The sequence below is a fragment of the Saccostrea cucullata genome, unplaced genomic scaffold (assembly GCF_032062105.1).
Source record: "Saccostrea cucullata isolate Sc308-1 unplaced genomic scaffold, CSIRO_AGI_Scuc_v1 ctg20054, whole genome shotgun sequence".
NCBI classification, from domain to species: Eukaryota; Metazoa; Mollusca; class Bivalvia; order Ostreida; family Ostreidae; genus Saccostrea; species Saccostrea cuccullata.
This window is the reverse complement of record NW_026920087.1, coordinates 1-16,398: the sequence shown is the minus strand read 5'-3', so window position 1 is coordinate 16,398 and position 16,398 is coordinate 1. Positions and strand designations below refer to the sequence as shown.

The window sequence follows — 16,398 nt, the reverse complement described above, 5'->3', positions numbered from 1 at the left end:
TCATTTGTTGCCATTGTAGAATTTTTGATTTCTGAACTCATTTGATCCAAATGATTCACTTGTTTGAGCTTTTTCCATGTTTCATATTACAGACAAAAAGCTTAGCAAGAATCTACACTTCTCAATGACTTATCAAGCAGAGGGCCAAAAGAAAGCAACATTGAGAAGGAATTAATCGGATCAACTACTGTCAACTTTAGATCATAAGGTTAATGTTCAAGTGTTTTCTTGACACTTTGCTAATTTTAACATGTGTTCAAACAAGAAAGACATTTCCCATTTGACCTTTAACTTTCGTTTGACAGACTATATGGCAGATAACCCCCCCCCCCCCCACCCCTCATAGGGGCAGGACATGTAGCCACTTAACAACTAAGGACCATAAAAAAAGGTTTGCATTAAAACCATATATGAGGTGAGCAGAATTGTTTCTCAGCTTGTAATTCTAAGCCCTATCTTTTTCTAACATTACTAATACAAACACTTTCCCTTTGTCATTGTCTTTCTTTGTTTATATGTATTTTAAATACATGTATATAATATTATTCTGTCTTGTTTTTTTAAAAAAAAGGCATTTTGGACTTGAATAATCTTGTGTCAGTTTCCATTTTTAAGAAGGACAGACAGACAGACAGTGGCAGGCTGCACAACAAAGCAGAAAGTATTGCAAGGATCCACGGATACAGAGTATTCACTATGACACCATGCCAACACTTACCTACTTGGTAAGAAAAAACTACTTTTGTTGCAATTTTGAATTATGATTTCAGTTGAGAATACAATATAATAAGAACTACTCAGGAAAAAAGTCACGGGACACTGAGCGGGGTGGACGTGTTTTCACCGCTCCCTGTCAATTTGACCGTTCGCTCTATTTGCGAGTTACATATCCAAAATATTTAACCGAACTTTTGTGAAAAGAGGTTTCGGTGTGATTTGGATGTGATTTGGATGCTTTTTTGTGTTTATTTGGTGTTTTCATGGGATATAATTCGTTTAAATCGACGAGAGCTTAGATCTGCGTGAGTACGTACTCAGTCCTCAATGTGTCGATGTGTATATCTTCTGTGTATATAGTAACTTACCTGTGAATACCTGTGAATGCGTTAGTGTTTGAACATTTTTCTTGCTTTATTTATATTGCAAAATGGCACAACTGCTAAAACCCGTGTACATAAAAGATAGTGATCTACCCAAAGAGGAAAACGAACGTATATCAAACTTTGATATTCTCGATGCTGTCAGTCACAGTGTCGATGCCGATGCAATTAAATGCATACAACTTGATAGAAACCTATGGAGAATCTATCTCAATGACAAACAAAACAGGGATTCTGTTTTACTTGATGGTTTCGACTTCAAGAACCTTCATATTGATGTCTACGACACAAATCCTTACGCTGCTGGGCTTGAGAACCCTAGTGACGAGGCTCTAAAAGTCACCATTTGCGGAGTTCCGTTGTCAGTAGACGACAGTGCTATACTCGAAATGCTTACAAAACTAGGTGCTCGCCCAAAAAGTGATTTGAAATACGAGAAAATCAGAAACCCCTCAAATAACAAAATGACAAATGTGTTAAACGGAAATCGCTTCATATATGTCGAGCCACTTACGTGTAAACCTCTTCCAAGGTTTAGCTACTGCGCTGGCCTCAAATGTAAAATCCTACATCGTGGACAAGAATCTGAGAAGCCCCCACTAGCTTGTACAAAATGCTGGGAGAGTGATCACCATGCCCGTAACTGCCCGAATGAAAAAAGGTGTGCTGCCTGTAAATCGCCAGGACATGAACCGGGCTCGGAAATTTGTCCGAAATATATAGAAAATCAAAAGAATGTTGTGAATATTCAAGGAGAAAAAAATGTCTTATCAAATTTCTATCCTTGTGATCTCAAGGTTTTTGGCGAAAATTTCAAATCTGCAGAACAGGCGTACCAGCTCACAAAAGCTGTCCGCACCGGTAATCTTGTTGCAGCCGAAAGGATACGTGATACCAAGTCAGCTCTACAGTGCAAGCTTATAGGCAATACAGTCACTAGTACCCCTGAATGGAGAAAAGACGCAGATGACGTCATGGAGCAAATCTTGTGCGCTAAGATAGATCAGCTCAAAGATATGAAAGATCTTCTTACGTCCTCCAGACCCGATACAACGTTCTCCCATTCCGTTTACGACCTGTACTGGGGTACCGGTTTGGACGCCTTGAAAACAGCACACACTGATCCGGATGCGTGGCCTGGGCAGAACAAGTTCGGAAAGATGATCCAGCGACTTGCGGACAAGTTACGTAAAACCAAACAGCGCTCTGTTTCCCTTCCAAGAGGCAGGAAAAACAGACAACAAGGTATTGAAAACTTTATAAATAAATAACTTGATGTGCCTGACATTTATTTTCGATGGCTTCAGTTAAATATGTATCTCTGAACTGTAGAGGTTTAAATGACTATAAAAAAAGAGTAATTTTATATGATTGGTTAAACGATAGTAATTGTGATATTGCCTGTTTACAAGAAACTCATTTTGTATTAGAAAGAGAATATATGTATAACTCTAGGTGGAATGGTACATCCTTTCACTGCTTTTCCGCATCGTCACATAGCAAAGGTGTTTCAATTCTAATTAATGCAAAATTTCATTTTAAACTCATAAATCAGCATAAATCAGCAGACGGTAGAATGATACTGTTAAACATTGAGCATGATAGTAGAATTATTACAATTGTAAATATTTATGCACCGAATACCGAAAATTGCAGAGTTGACTTTTTTAGGAAAATGTCTAAGTGGATTTCAAAATATTGTATGAATGACGAAAATATTATTCTACTTGGTGATTTTAATTGTGATATTTTAAAAGATAACGACAGAAGTTCAAATATTTTGAAGAAATTACATTTTCATTTTGATCTTATTGATTTGTGGAAAACTTTAAAAACAGATAAAAATGGTTTTACTTGGTGTGATGGAAATAACACTCCAAAAAGTAGAATAGACTATGTTTTTCTAACAAAAAATTTTTGTTACAAGCCAGAAAATATATACTTGCGTAGGCCACCATCGGTCTCAAATACAAGGATGAGTGACCATATTGCCATTATATTTAAATGTGAAATTTCTTCGAATAGTAGGGGGAAAGGATATTGGAAGTTAAATACATCTGTGCTTCTTGAATCAAGCTATTGCGAAATGATAAATTCTTTTTTAACGAACTTACCAGATGATATCAAATTAGAGGAAAATCCGAAAACTAAATGGGAACTGATTAAATTAAAAATAAAAAATCTAAGCATAAAATATTGTAAGGAAAAAAGTAGAAACACAAAACAAAAAATACTAAAATTAGAAAACGAACTTGAGCAAATTGAGAATCAACATCATATAAATATCAACATGTTACACAAAAAAGAATTAGAAAATGAACTTGATAAACTATATGAAAACAAGGCAAAAGGAGCACAAATAAGATCAAGAGCTAAATGGATAGACGAAGGAGAAAAAAATTCATCTTACTTCTTAAGACTTGAAAATAAACATCAGTCTAAAAACGTTATTAATAAAATTACAAATGCTGGTACTACTTTTGTAAACACAAATGAAATTTTAAATCAGTTGTGTACTTTTTATGAAAATCTATACTCTTCAAACGATGTACCAAGTGAAAGTATCCAATCATATCTAGAACAAACAAATATAATATCTATTATGTCAGAGGAAGATAAAAAAGATTGTGAAAAATTTCCCACTCTGCAAGAATTTTCAGAGGCAGTGCTGGGAATGAAAAATAATAAATCACCAGGTCTTGATGGCCTGCCTGTCGAGTTTTATAAAATATTTTGGAAAAATATTCGTTATTTTTTGTTCGAAGCCATATCTAAAATATATATCGACGAAGAGCTTACCTCAACACAGAAGTGTTCAGTGCTCTCCCTTATACACAAAAAAGGTGAATTAGATAAGTTAGAAAATTACCGACCAATTAGCCTCACTAATTGTGATTACAAGATAATTGCATTTGTTTTTGCGAAAAGACTACAAAAAGTGATAGACGGATTAATAAGTAGAAATCAATCAGGTTATATAAAAGGACGATATATTGGTAACAATGCGAGACTGATTCTTGATATATTTGAATATTGTGAAAACACAGATACGGATGGTGTACTTTTATTTGCCGATTTTCAAAAAGCATTTGATTCAATCGAATGGAATTTTTTATTCAAAACATTAGAAAAATTCAATTTCGGTGAAAATTTTATTAAATGGATAAAAATTTTATATACAAATCCGCAATTCACTATAAAAAACAATGGATGGATTTCGAGAAAGTGCAATATGAAAAGAGGAATACGTCAAGGTTGTCCGGTTTCAGCATTATTATTTTTATTTGCAATGGAAGTTCTAAATGAAAACATAAACAGTTCAGATTTAGTTAGAGGTTTTAAACATGAAAACATGGAAAATGAAATAAAATGCATACAGCATGCAGATGACAGTACCTTTCCCTTAAAGGATATAAACTCTTTGAAAAATGCCATAAAAATAATTGAAAAATTTGGAAATGTATCAGGAACCAAACTTAACTTATCAAAAACAGAATGTATCTTACTGGGGAAGCTAAAAAACATGTTTAAAGATAATACATACGTAGGAAATGTTAAGATCAATATAAATACTGTAAAATGTCTTGGAATTTATATTGGACACAACAAAATAGAGTGTAATGAAAAAAACTGGCTATGTAAACTGAAAGAGTTTGAAAAAATTCTGGACTCTTGGAGAAAAAGGAAATTAACTATTTTCGGAAAGAGTCAGATTATTAACTCCTTAATTATTTCTAAACTTTTATATGTGGCAACTATACTTGAAAACCCAGATCAGGAAATTATAAAGAAGGTAAATAAAATAATTTTCTCTTTTATATGGGGAAAAAAAGAAAGAATCAAGCGTAAAACTCTTATCAGGAAAATATTAGAAGGGGGGATAGGTATTACCGACTTTGAAACCAAAATTAAAGCCTTAAAGCATCATGGGTTACCAAACTTGTTCAATTAAACAACGATTCAAACAAACTGTTAAGTGCTTGTTTAAGAAGATGTAATATAGATATCCCTTATTTGTTGAATACAAATATAACTAAAATACAAGACTTTAAAATTAAATGTCTCCCACTGTTTTATAAAGAAGTAATATGTGCATTCAATGAATGTAAACAAAATAATCAGGAAAACTTTCCAGTTACAGAATATATGGTTTAACAAAAAGATAACTTATAAAGAAAAACCACTTTATCTTTCAAACTGGATCAAAAGTGGTTTTAAATATGTTAATGATCTATTTAATGACCAAGGGTTTAAAACAATAAATGAAATTAAAGAAAAATTAATATGTTCCCAAAACTACCTTTGTGAATATATGATTGTGAAAAGTGCATTTAAAAAACATACTCCAGAAATAAACCTACAATGTAAAGTAAATAAATGTAATCCACAGCTTCGCTTCAACTTTCAAGGACATTTTGAAAATGTTGAGGGCAAAAAATCTAAATTCTTCTATAATATTCTGTTAAAGAAAGCATCAAAAAATCCTATAATGGAAAGATTTTGGGATGAGAAATTTAAGATTGATGATTACCACTTATGGGAGAACATTTACATGGAAAAGGTCAAAAGAATATTTGATAAGAATGTGTCTGAGTTCAATTTTAAATTAATGCATAACTTACTGACCTGTAATAAGTATGTTAGTAAATGGAAAAAAGACTTAAATGTAAACTGTTCGAATTGTAATGTAGAAGAGGACATTAAGCACCTTATTTTTGATTGCTGTATAGTAAAACCAATTTGGAGTAAAATAACATTGCTTTTAAACATAGATGTGTCATGGAAAGTTATAGTCATTGGTTTTCCAACGTATTGTACTAAAAATACCTTCATTTTAAACAATACATTGTCCTTCATTGCCTTCAAAATATATAAATATAAAATGAAATGTAGACTTTTAAATGAGGATGTGACTAGTGAGGGTTTATTGTGTTTCTTAAAAAATGCACTTACTCAGTTCTATTTCATAACAAAATTATCAAAAACTATTGTATGTAATTTTGATATCATCAGAGAACTGTCAGAAAAATTATGAAATTATATATTATATATTGATCCAAAGGTGACCTGGCCTTTGGGGACTACTTTCGTAGGGGGAAAAGTGGACTCTTGTGCGTTGGTGTCCCCCTACGACTATTTCTTATGTTTTCTTTCCTTAATGCTATATGTACATGAAAATGTATAAAGTACAAGTATGTGGAATATTGTATTTTTTATATATACAAATAACTGTATTTTTTTTTTCAATAGTTCTAGAATGTACTTACTCAGTACAAGTATGTGGAATATTGTATTATTTATATATACAAATAACTGTATTTTTTCAATGGCTATATTCTATTGAAGTGTGGACATCTGAATATATGTATATCAAAAATCAAATTTAATTAATTATTTCTATCTGATCCAGGGAGCCCCTGGCACCCCAGGTGAAGATATATTAGGAGGGCCTCCGCGGAGGTATTACCTCCATTTTTTTTTGTTAATTATTATTGAAATAAAATTGAAAAAAAAAAAAAAAAAAAAAAAAAAGAACTACTCATAAAAGATTTTAAAAAATCTACTGCAATCGAAAGTGGAAAAGATTTGGCAATGGGTGTATAAGGAAAGTTAAGATCCAAGAATTCAATTTGAAAGTACCAAAGGTTTCATTGCTATGCAAAATAGAACACATCAACAACTTGACAAATACTCTAGCAAAAACAACTCATTCAACTTAAGCATGGATTCCCTTTGCCCTTTGTTTCCAAACAAAGATTTAGAAATTAAAAACAGGGTACTATGTAGGTCTCATTCTTGAAAATTTGGGAAAAAATTTAAAATTGTTTTCACAAGATCTAACCTGAATCCAAGTTTTACCTTTAGACTTTTCACTGAGTAGAAGAAGAGCAGCAGGATATGTAGCCACTTAGCAGCCAGGATCGACCAAGGGAAAGGTTTGATTTCAGTCTTAAAAGATGGACAGTGGTCGGCTGTACAGCAAATAGGAGAGCATTACAAGGATCAAGATACAGAGTGTCCACTATGACAACAGGCCGACAATAACCACCTTGGTAAAAAATAACTGCATTTGTTGCAATTTTGAATTTTTCGTTTTCTGTTCTCACTTGATCCCAATTGTGTAGATGTTTAATCTCTTTCTATTTTTATACCCCCACAAACGAAGTTTGGGGGGGTATATAGGAATCACCTTGTCCGTCTGTCTGTCTGTCCGTCTGTCCGTCTGTCTGTGCAATCGTGTCCGGTCCATATCTTTCTTACAGAGGGACATTAGAATCTACTACTCCACACAAAGATTGCCCATGACCTAAGGGTGTGTCATGACCTTGACCCAAGGTCATTTGGGGAAGTTCAAGGTCACTTGAAGAAAAATTTCATAATTCGTGTCCAGTCCATATCTTTCTTATGAATAAACTTTGTAGGTTCTCATTTCACACACAGATTGCCCATGACGTAAGGGTGTGTCCTGACCTTGACCCAAAGTCATTTGGGGAAGTTCAAGGTCACTAGAAGAAAAAAATTCATAATTCATGTCCGGTCCATATCTTTCTTATGGATTAACTTGGTTGGTTCTCAGTTCACACAAAGATTGCCCATGACCTAAGGGTGTGTCATGACCTTGACCCAAGGTCATTTGGGGAGGTTCAAGGTCACTGGAAGAAAAATTTCATAATTCGTGTCTGGTCCATATCTTTCTTATGGATAAATTTGGTAGGTTCTCGTTTCAAACAAAGATAGCCCATGACCCAAGGGTGTGTCATGACCTTGACCCAAGGTCATTTGGGGAACTTCAAGGTCATTGGAAGAAAAATTTCATAATTCGTGTTTGGTCCATATCTTTCTTATGGATAAACTTGGTAGGTTCTCATTTCACACAAAGATTGCCCATGACCTAAGGGTGTGTCATGACCCTCACCCACGGTCATTTGGGGAAGTTCAAGGTCATTGGAATTTGGAAGTAAAATTTATAATTTGTGTCCGGTCCATATCTTTCTTATGGATAAACTTGGTAGGTTCTCATTTCACACAAAGACTGCCCATGACCCAAGGGTGTGTCATAATCTTGACCCAAGATCATTTTGGGAAGTTCAAGGTCACTGGAAGAAAAAATTCATAATTCTTGTCCTGTCGATATCTTTCTTATGGATAAACTTGGTAGGTTGTCATTTCACACAAAGACCCAAGGGTGTGTCGTGACCCTGACCCAAGGTCATTTGGGGAACTTCAAGGTCACTGGATGAAAAAGATAAAGTTATACCTCCTTGCTCTTCTATCTCTTTCTGGATTTGTTGTACATTTGATCAACTGAAGGAAACATTGCTCTTTGACATCTGTTTTTTTGTTTATCAGAGGGTATATAGCTATTATGGATCAACATTGAATAGGAATTTGCCAAATCAACAACCGCCAACTTTGGATGATGAGGTTAGATAAAGGCTCTTTTTACATGATATTTTAAATATTTTTAAATTGTGTTCCCATGAGCAAGACTGAGTCCCATTTTCCCTTAATTTTTTAACTGACAGGCTGTGTGATAGCAGTTCCTACCAGACGCAGCAAGCCATGAAGCGAGTTAGCAACTAGCGACCACGGGAATAGGTTTGGTTTTCGTTAATTAAAAACCAGATATGAGGTGAGCTGAATTGTTTAAGCTTGTATTTCTAAGCCCTATCTTTTTCTAACACAACTAATTCACGCATTTCCCATTTGTTATTGTCTTTCTAAGTTAATGTGTATTTTAGATATATTATTGTCTGACTCATTTTTAAAATTATATTTAGACTTGAATAATCCTGTATCAGTTTCTGTCTTTGAGAAGGGCGGAGAGGAGTAAATGACAGACAGACAGGCATTGGCAGGCTGTACAACGAGGAGGAGGACATGGCAAGGATCCGGATACACAGTGTCCACTATAACATCAGGCCAACAAAAGACAACTTAGTAAGAAGCTATTGCTTTGTTACTTTATAAGAGACAAACATCTCCCTGTGAATTTTTTGATAAAGTCTTTACCTTTTCCCTTTTATTGACTCTCATCTAATTTTATTTAATGAAATATATATTTTCTTCCATCCTCCTGTTTAAGAGAAACCTGGTCATCAAAAGGAGAGTCAAGTACACTGCGGCAATTTCTACAGGTAAGGTTGAGAAGATAAAGTTATGCATCCTTAGTCTACTGTCTCTTTCTGGATTTATGTTACATTTGCTTAACTGTAGGAAAGTTAACTCTTTGACATCTGATTTTTTCTTTATCAAAAGAGGATTTAGCTTTCATGGAGCAACATTGAAGAGGAGGTTGCCGAATAAACAACATCCAACTTTGGATGATCACACGGTAAGATCTGGCTCTTTTCATAACATTTTGATTGTTTATAAATTGTCTTCAATAAGGTAGACTGATTCCATTTTAACATCTACATTTTTTAATTGACAGGCTGTATGACAGCAAGTCCAATTGGAAGCAGCAAGACACAAAGCCACTTAGCAACCAAGGACGACGGAAAAGGTTTGGTTTTTGAATTAAAAACCAGATATGAGGTGAATTGAATTGTTTCTTTAGCTTTTTTATTCTATACCCTATACTCTTCCTTCATTTCTAACATTGCTAACGTGCACATTCTCTTTGTAATTGTCTCTATTTGTTAACATTTATTTCATATATTTTTTATTTTGTCATTTTTGTACTTTCTTTGAGGACGTCACTAACTTTGTTTCAGTTTCTTTCTTTGATAAGGGTAGAGAAGCAATAAGGACAGACATGGTCCAACCAAACGAATAGAGAAGACCATTGCAAGAATCTATTGATTTGTTCTATGACACCAACCAACAATAGCCAATATGGTAAGACATAAACTGCATTTCTTGTTATATCTAGGTTTTTTTTTTTGTTTGTTTTTCTCATTTGATCCAAATGGTGCACTTGTTTGATTGTTTTATTTTTCTATCCACTGACAAAAAGCTTGGCAAAAATCAGTCCCACTGTGAAAGTCAACTGGATAACTCGTCAATGAGAGCACCAAGAGTTAGGATGGACAGCAGTCCTAACATGGAATTGAGGGTAAGAGACAAACTTCTCCTTGTACAATAGTCAACTTGGTAAGAAACAACCTGCATTTGTTGAAGTTTATGGGTTTTTTTTGTCTTCTATTCTAACTTGATCCAAAGGTGCATGCACTTGTTTGATCTCTTTACAGGAAGCTTGGCAAGAATCAGACCATATGTGGAGGTCAACTTGATTAATCTTTAACCAGAACGCAAAAAATACTAGTAAGGATGGACAACAGTCCTAACATGAAAATTAGGGTAAGACATAAACCTCTCTCTCTTGTGAGATTTTTTAAAATCTTTTTTATTTGCCAACGTCTTTACAAATTACAGTCAAAACTGCCATAGCGACCCACTGTATTAAGCGACTCACCGTCACATGTGACCGTAAAAATTCCCCCCAATGCTTTTCCCTATATATTCTACCTGTATTAAACGACCACCTGTCTTACGCGACCAACGACCCTGATTTTTCTGACCATTTTATGAAATTTCAAGCAATTTTACCTGAATTTAACGACTACATAATTTCTGATTCCTACTTTCAATTTCGGTCGAGCATGCTACGTTTTTGGTTCACAACTACAGACACGCTTTTATTTAAATTAATAATTATATAATGCAATAATAATATAATAAAACAATATTAATAAATAAATATTTTTACTTACGCTTTGATATTTATTGAATAAACATTAAAATCTAAAACACAAACATCACGTTTTTCTGTCCAGTGATCGAGCGCCATTTTGAAAATAGACGTCGAGGTCGATCCCGATGTCATTTCATTCTAAGCGGCCTATAAGGGCCAAATGGATATTTACCTATAAAAACTGCCTTTTGAACTTTAATTAACAAGTAACTAAACCCTAGATGTTTATATAAGTGCATTGTGTCACCAATGGGTATGTAAACACACGCTAGCTAGCACCCACACCAGGTGATAATTGAGGTGACTGAAATACTAGTCACAAACAAGCAATTAGGCACAGTAGCTCAGTAATGAAAATAAAATCAATTAGGTTAAAAAAAATATTTTAGTCTTAAAAATAATTTGATACCAAATTCAGAACAAAAATCATGATACAGTTTTAATTCTTAGGAATATGCAAAACATACGAAGTTATATATACATGTAGGGTAGCTAAGATCATGTTATAAAAAATTATTATTAGAAAAAAAGCAGCTCTTTTATACCGTATGAAAACAAAAATATTATTATTTTCAGATGTTCACAATATTTCCCAATAATCACATGATTCATGTGAGGATCAAGCAATTTTTTTATTTTAAAACAGGACAATAATTGTAAAAGTATTTTAGATTTGAGCAGTGCCTATTAAAAAGTGAAAATTAACAGAAAGTGTTATGAAATATATTCAACATACACATGTGATATTTTTGGCATTGTATATTTGAACACTGCGGAAAATAAGCAACCTGTATTAAGAGACCACCTGTCATATGTGACCTTTTTTCCTTTCTCCGTTGGAAGGTCTCTTAATACAGGTTTGACTGTATACCTTTTCTTGACTTTCAATTGATTTTTTCATATGGATAATAAGAATTGCCTCCATCCTTCTGTTTGAGAGCAACCTAATCAGCAGAAGAAGAGCCCAGAACACTGCGGTCCATCCCACAGGTTAGGTTGAGAAAATAAAGTTTTACCCTCATGCTCTGGTTTCTTGATGCATGTTACATTTTTTCAACTGTGGGGGTACTTAGCTCTTTGACATCTATTTGTTTTTAGCTCACCTGAGTGTGGACATTATTTAAAATCTTCTTCTCAAGAACGACGGGGCCAGAAAAGCTGAGACTTATGTGGAAGCATTTTGGGGTAGTGTACCTTCTAAATTGATAAAATCATCAGGGCTCCCACTGGACCGAAAATATTTTTCGCCACTTTTCGCGACACAAGCTTTAAGAAAAGGCATACTTACATCTGATTTCTCGACAATGCAATGTACTTTTTGTTATTCAATTTTTTTATTATGTTTATCTGACACAGATATTGTTTTAAAATTGTAATGTTTAAAGCTTATGGTAGTATCCATTTAAAAAAAAGAAAAAAAGTAATAATGTTAAAATTACACAATTAATTTGATATTGTATTGATATCGGCCAACTCTTGACAGAAAATGTCCTCTTGTTTATATTTTTTTCGCCTGGGAAGGAGGGGGGGGGGGGGCTACAGACCTAGTAAAAATATGACATTTTTTAAAAATAGAAATTTTCATCATTTCATTAATTAATTGTGAAAAGAAGTAAATTAAAAACTAATGAAAATTAGGTTTGAAACTTAACAACTTGGAGACTCCTGGATTTAATATGCAAGCTCTTGTTATTGTAAATAACTCAGTGTAATTTACTAACTAAAGATAATTCTGTTTCCAAACCAATTTCTTTTTCACTCTTTGTCAGTTAATGGTATATTAATGTACACTTTTTTAAATTTACATTAGGCAAAATTTGAAGCCATTCTTTACAATTTTCGTCATGTTTCCCTACTTTCGGTTTAAAAAAAACGATCTACATAGATCCAGATTTTGTTGATAAAAATGTTTTATTTACAAACTTCATCTCCGAATAACACTTTATCCCCCCTTGTTTAATCCAAATTATATTATTTCAAGCAACTTTGTAACCCTTTATTGCTCCAGGCTAGTTACCTAGTCAGCATTGTTCGTTCAAGCGAGACGTGATTTCCTGTATGTAGGTTTCAGTTTTCACACCTCTGCTGCATTAAGTAAACAAAGGGACTTATCTGTGTACATTGAATAAACAAAGGAGCTAACCAGGACTACACAAATTTTGTACATGGTACATCTAAAAAATTAATTTTCGCCACTTATGAATTTCTTTTCGCCACTTTTGAAAAAAATTCGCAATTGGCGACAATGGCGAATCACAGCTCGAGCCCTGATCATGGTCCCCGGGGGTAGGGTGGGGCCACAATAGGGAATCCAAATTTTACTTTGCAATATTTACTAAATAGGAACATTTTTTAAAAATCTTCTTCTCAAGAACCACCGGGCCAGAAAAGCTGAAACTTATGTGGAAGCATCCTTGGATGGTGTAGATATCAAATTGTTAAAATCATGACCCCTGGGTGTAGGACGGGGTCACAATAGATATTACATCGGAAAAAGAACAGCATGGCTGAAGTTATTTAGGTGAGCAATGTGGCCCATGGGCCTCTTGCTTTTAGTAGAAGGGGATTTAGCTATCATGGAGGAAAAATTAAAACAAGTTTGCCAAATTAGCAATTGTCAATTGGATGCCGCAGTAAAAAGCAAGCTCTTTTTCTTGATATTTTGATTTATTTTACATTGTGTTCCCATGAGGTAGGCTGAGTGCCATTTGACCCCTAATCTTTCAATTGACAGGGTGTATGACATCAGACCCCACCAGAATCAGTAACACGTGTAGCCAATTAGCAACCAAGGACCATGGAAAAGGTTTGGTTTTTGTATTAAAACCAGAGATAAGGTTAGCTGAATTGTTTCTTTAGTTTGTATTTCTAAGCTACATTGTATTCATCTTTCTAACATTACTAACACATGCACACTTTCCCTTTGTAATTGTCTTTCTTTGTTATTACATGTATGAATTTTAAATGTATTTTTATTCTATGTTTTTAAATTCTTTTAGACTTGAATAATCTTGTATCAGTTTCTATCTTTGCGAAGGATAGAGTAAAGCATTAGACAGACAGACAGTTGCAGGCCACACACCAAATATGAAAGCATTGCAAGGATCCGGATACAGAGTATCCACTATGACAACAGGTAAACAATAGCCAACTTGGTAATAAACAACTGCATTGGTGCAAATTTGGATTTTTTTTCTGTTTTCACTTGATCCAAATCTTTCACTTCATTATCTCTTTCTGTGCTTTCTTCAACAGATGAAAAGCTTAGAAAAATCAGTCCTGCTATGGAGATCAACTTGATGACTCTTGAATGAAAGCGTGAAGAGTAAGGATGGACAACAGTCCTAACATGGAATTGGGGGTAAGAGACAAACTTCTAATTCTGAAATTTTCTCCTTTAGTTATTTTGACAATTTTCCTCCTTTTATTTACTTTCATTTGATTTTTTTTATGAATGAAAAATAGACTCTCCTGTTTGAGAGAAATCTGGTCAGCAAAAAGAGAGTCCAGTACACTGAGGCTAATTTCACAGGTAAGGTTGAGAAGATGAAGATAATGGTGTAGCTTCCTGCTCTGCTATCTGTTCCTGAATTTATGTTACATTTGTTCAACTGCTGTAAACCTAGCTCTTTGACATCTCTTTTTTCTTTATCAGAGGGGGATTCAGCTATCATGGAGTAACAATGAATAGAAGTTTGCCTAATCAACAACTGCTAGCTTTGGATGATGCGGTAAGATGAAGGCTCTTTAATTCCAATAGTTTGATTATTTACAAAATAAGTTCATTTGAGCTAGACTGAGTTACATTTGACTTCTAAACTTTTTAATTGACAGGCTGTTGACAGCAGGTCCCCTGGAAGCAGCAAGACCTGTAGCCAATTAGCAACCAAGGATCAAGGAATAGGTTTGGTTTTTTAAAAACCAGATATAAGGTTCCTTTAGCTTGCATTTCTAAGCCCACATCTTTCTAACATTGCGGTTTTTAAAAGAAATATTTTTGGACTTGAATAATCTTTTATCAGTTTCTTTCTTTGAGACTTGCAGAGTGGAGTTTAGGACACACAGACAGGCAAACAATGGCGTACTGCAAAACAAATAGCAGAGCATTGCAAGGAGGCAGAGTACCCGCTATGACAACAAGCCAACAATAGACAACTTGGTAAGAAACAACTACACTTTGCATTTTAGGATTTTTTGTTGTCTGTTCTACTTGATTCAAATGGTGCACTTATTTGATCTCTATTTTTTCTATAAACAGACGAAATGCTTGGCAAGAATCAATCCCGCTATGGAGCTCGACTGGATGACTCTTCAAGGAGAGCACCAAGGATGGACAACAATCCTAACATGGAATTGACGGTAAGAGACAAACTTCTCGTTGTGAAATTTTTCTCATTTAGTTATTTGACAATGCGTTGACATTTTTCTTCTTTTATTGACTTTCATTTAATTTTTTCAAAAAGACTTGCTTCCACCTACCTGTTTGAGAACAATCTTATCAAAAGAAGAGTCCAATACACTTCGGTCAATTCTACAGGTAAGTTTGAGAAGATAGAATAATACCTCAATCCTTTGTTCACTCTTTGTTGATTTAAGTTAGATCTGATAAATGCTAAACAAAAGGATTATTAGAACTATTTATATAACAGAAGGAAATTTGTCTAGCTCGGAGGATTAGTGAATAACACTCCGCCGAATCAACAACTGCAAACTTTAGATGATGAAGTAAGATGTGGAATTCTTATGACATTTTGTATATATAAAAAAAATTGTGTTCACTTAAGGCATACTGACTCCATACATTTTCATTTGACAGGCTGAATGATCGCAAGTTCATTCAGAAGCAGCTGGACACGTAGCCTTTAAGCAACAGGGGATCGCTAGTAGGTTTGGTTTTTTTCTTAAAAACCAGACATGAGGTGAGTTGATTGTTTTTTAGTCTGTATTTCTGTTTCTATTTTTTCTTTTGACACATTTCTCAATTATATTTTTTGACTTAACTAATCTTGTATTAGCTTCTATCTTTGAAAGGGACAGAGTGGAGGATAGAAGAGTCGGATGGTGGTCGGCCAAACAAAGAAGAGGAGGAAATATTGTAAGGATCCAGAGTATTTACCATGAAAACAGGCAAAAATAGCAAAACTGGTAAGAAACGCAATGTATTTGTTGCATTTTTTATTTTTGTTCTCTGTTCTCGCTTGATTTTTGTTCTCTGTTCTCACTTGATCTGAGTGGTGCACCTATTTGATCTCTATGTTTAATTTAACAGATGTACAGTTTGACAGGAATCAGCCAATCTATGGAGTAAGACTTGTTCGCTCTGTTCCAGAGCACAGAGTGTAAGAATGGACAGCAGTCGTTAACATTGGAATTGAGGGTAAGGCGTAAACTTATCCCATGTGAGATTTTATTTCCCTTTGCTATTTTATGAAGTTTTTGAACTTTTTTTGTTCTTGACTCCATTCTTTTTTTTTTCATTTAGAGATAGAAGAATTGCCCTGTTACCTATCTGAGTGCAGTCGGTTCCCCAAAGAAGAGTCCAGTGAACTGAGTCAAATCCTACACAAATGGGTAATAAGATTATAATGTTACATCCTTACT

The 16,398-nt window shown here is 34.2% G+C and overlaps 2 long non-coding RNA genes across 3 annotated transcripts; both read left to right on the top strand.

The window, feature by feature from the left end:
* The first annotated feature begins 9,161 nt into the window (after positions 1 to 9,161).
* Positions 9,162 to 9,895, top strand: LOC134243117 (uncharacterized). Its single transcript, XR_009986979.1, has 3 exons — positions 9,162 to 9,238; positions 9,360 to 9,435; positions 9,535 to 9,895. It is a non-coding gene; the product is annotated as an uncharacterized LOC134243117 (long non-coding RNA).
* A 1,801-nt stretch (positions 9,896 to 11,696) lies between these two features.
* On the top strand, positions 11,697 to 14,329 carry LOC134243110 (uncharacterized). 2 transcript variants are annotated; one of them, XR_009986978.1, is made up of 5 exons: positions 11,697 to 11,787; positions 13,532 to 13,603; positions 13,835 to 13,933; positions 14,053 to 14,158; positions 14,263 to 14,329. It is a non-coding gene; the product is annotated as an uncharacterized LOC134243110 (long non-coding RNA). The 2 variants fall into 2 exon arrangements; XR_009986976.1 differs by having other exon boundaries at positions 13,532 to 13,933.
* The last annotated feature ends 2,069 nt before the right edge of the window (positions 14,330 to 16,398 follow it).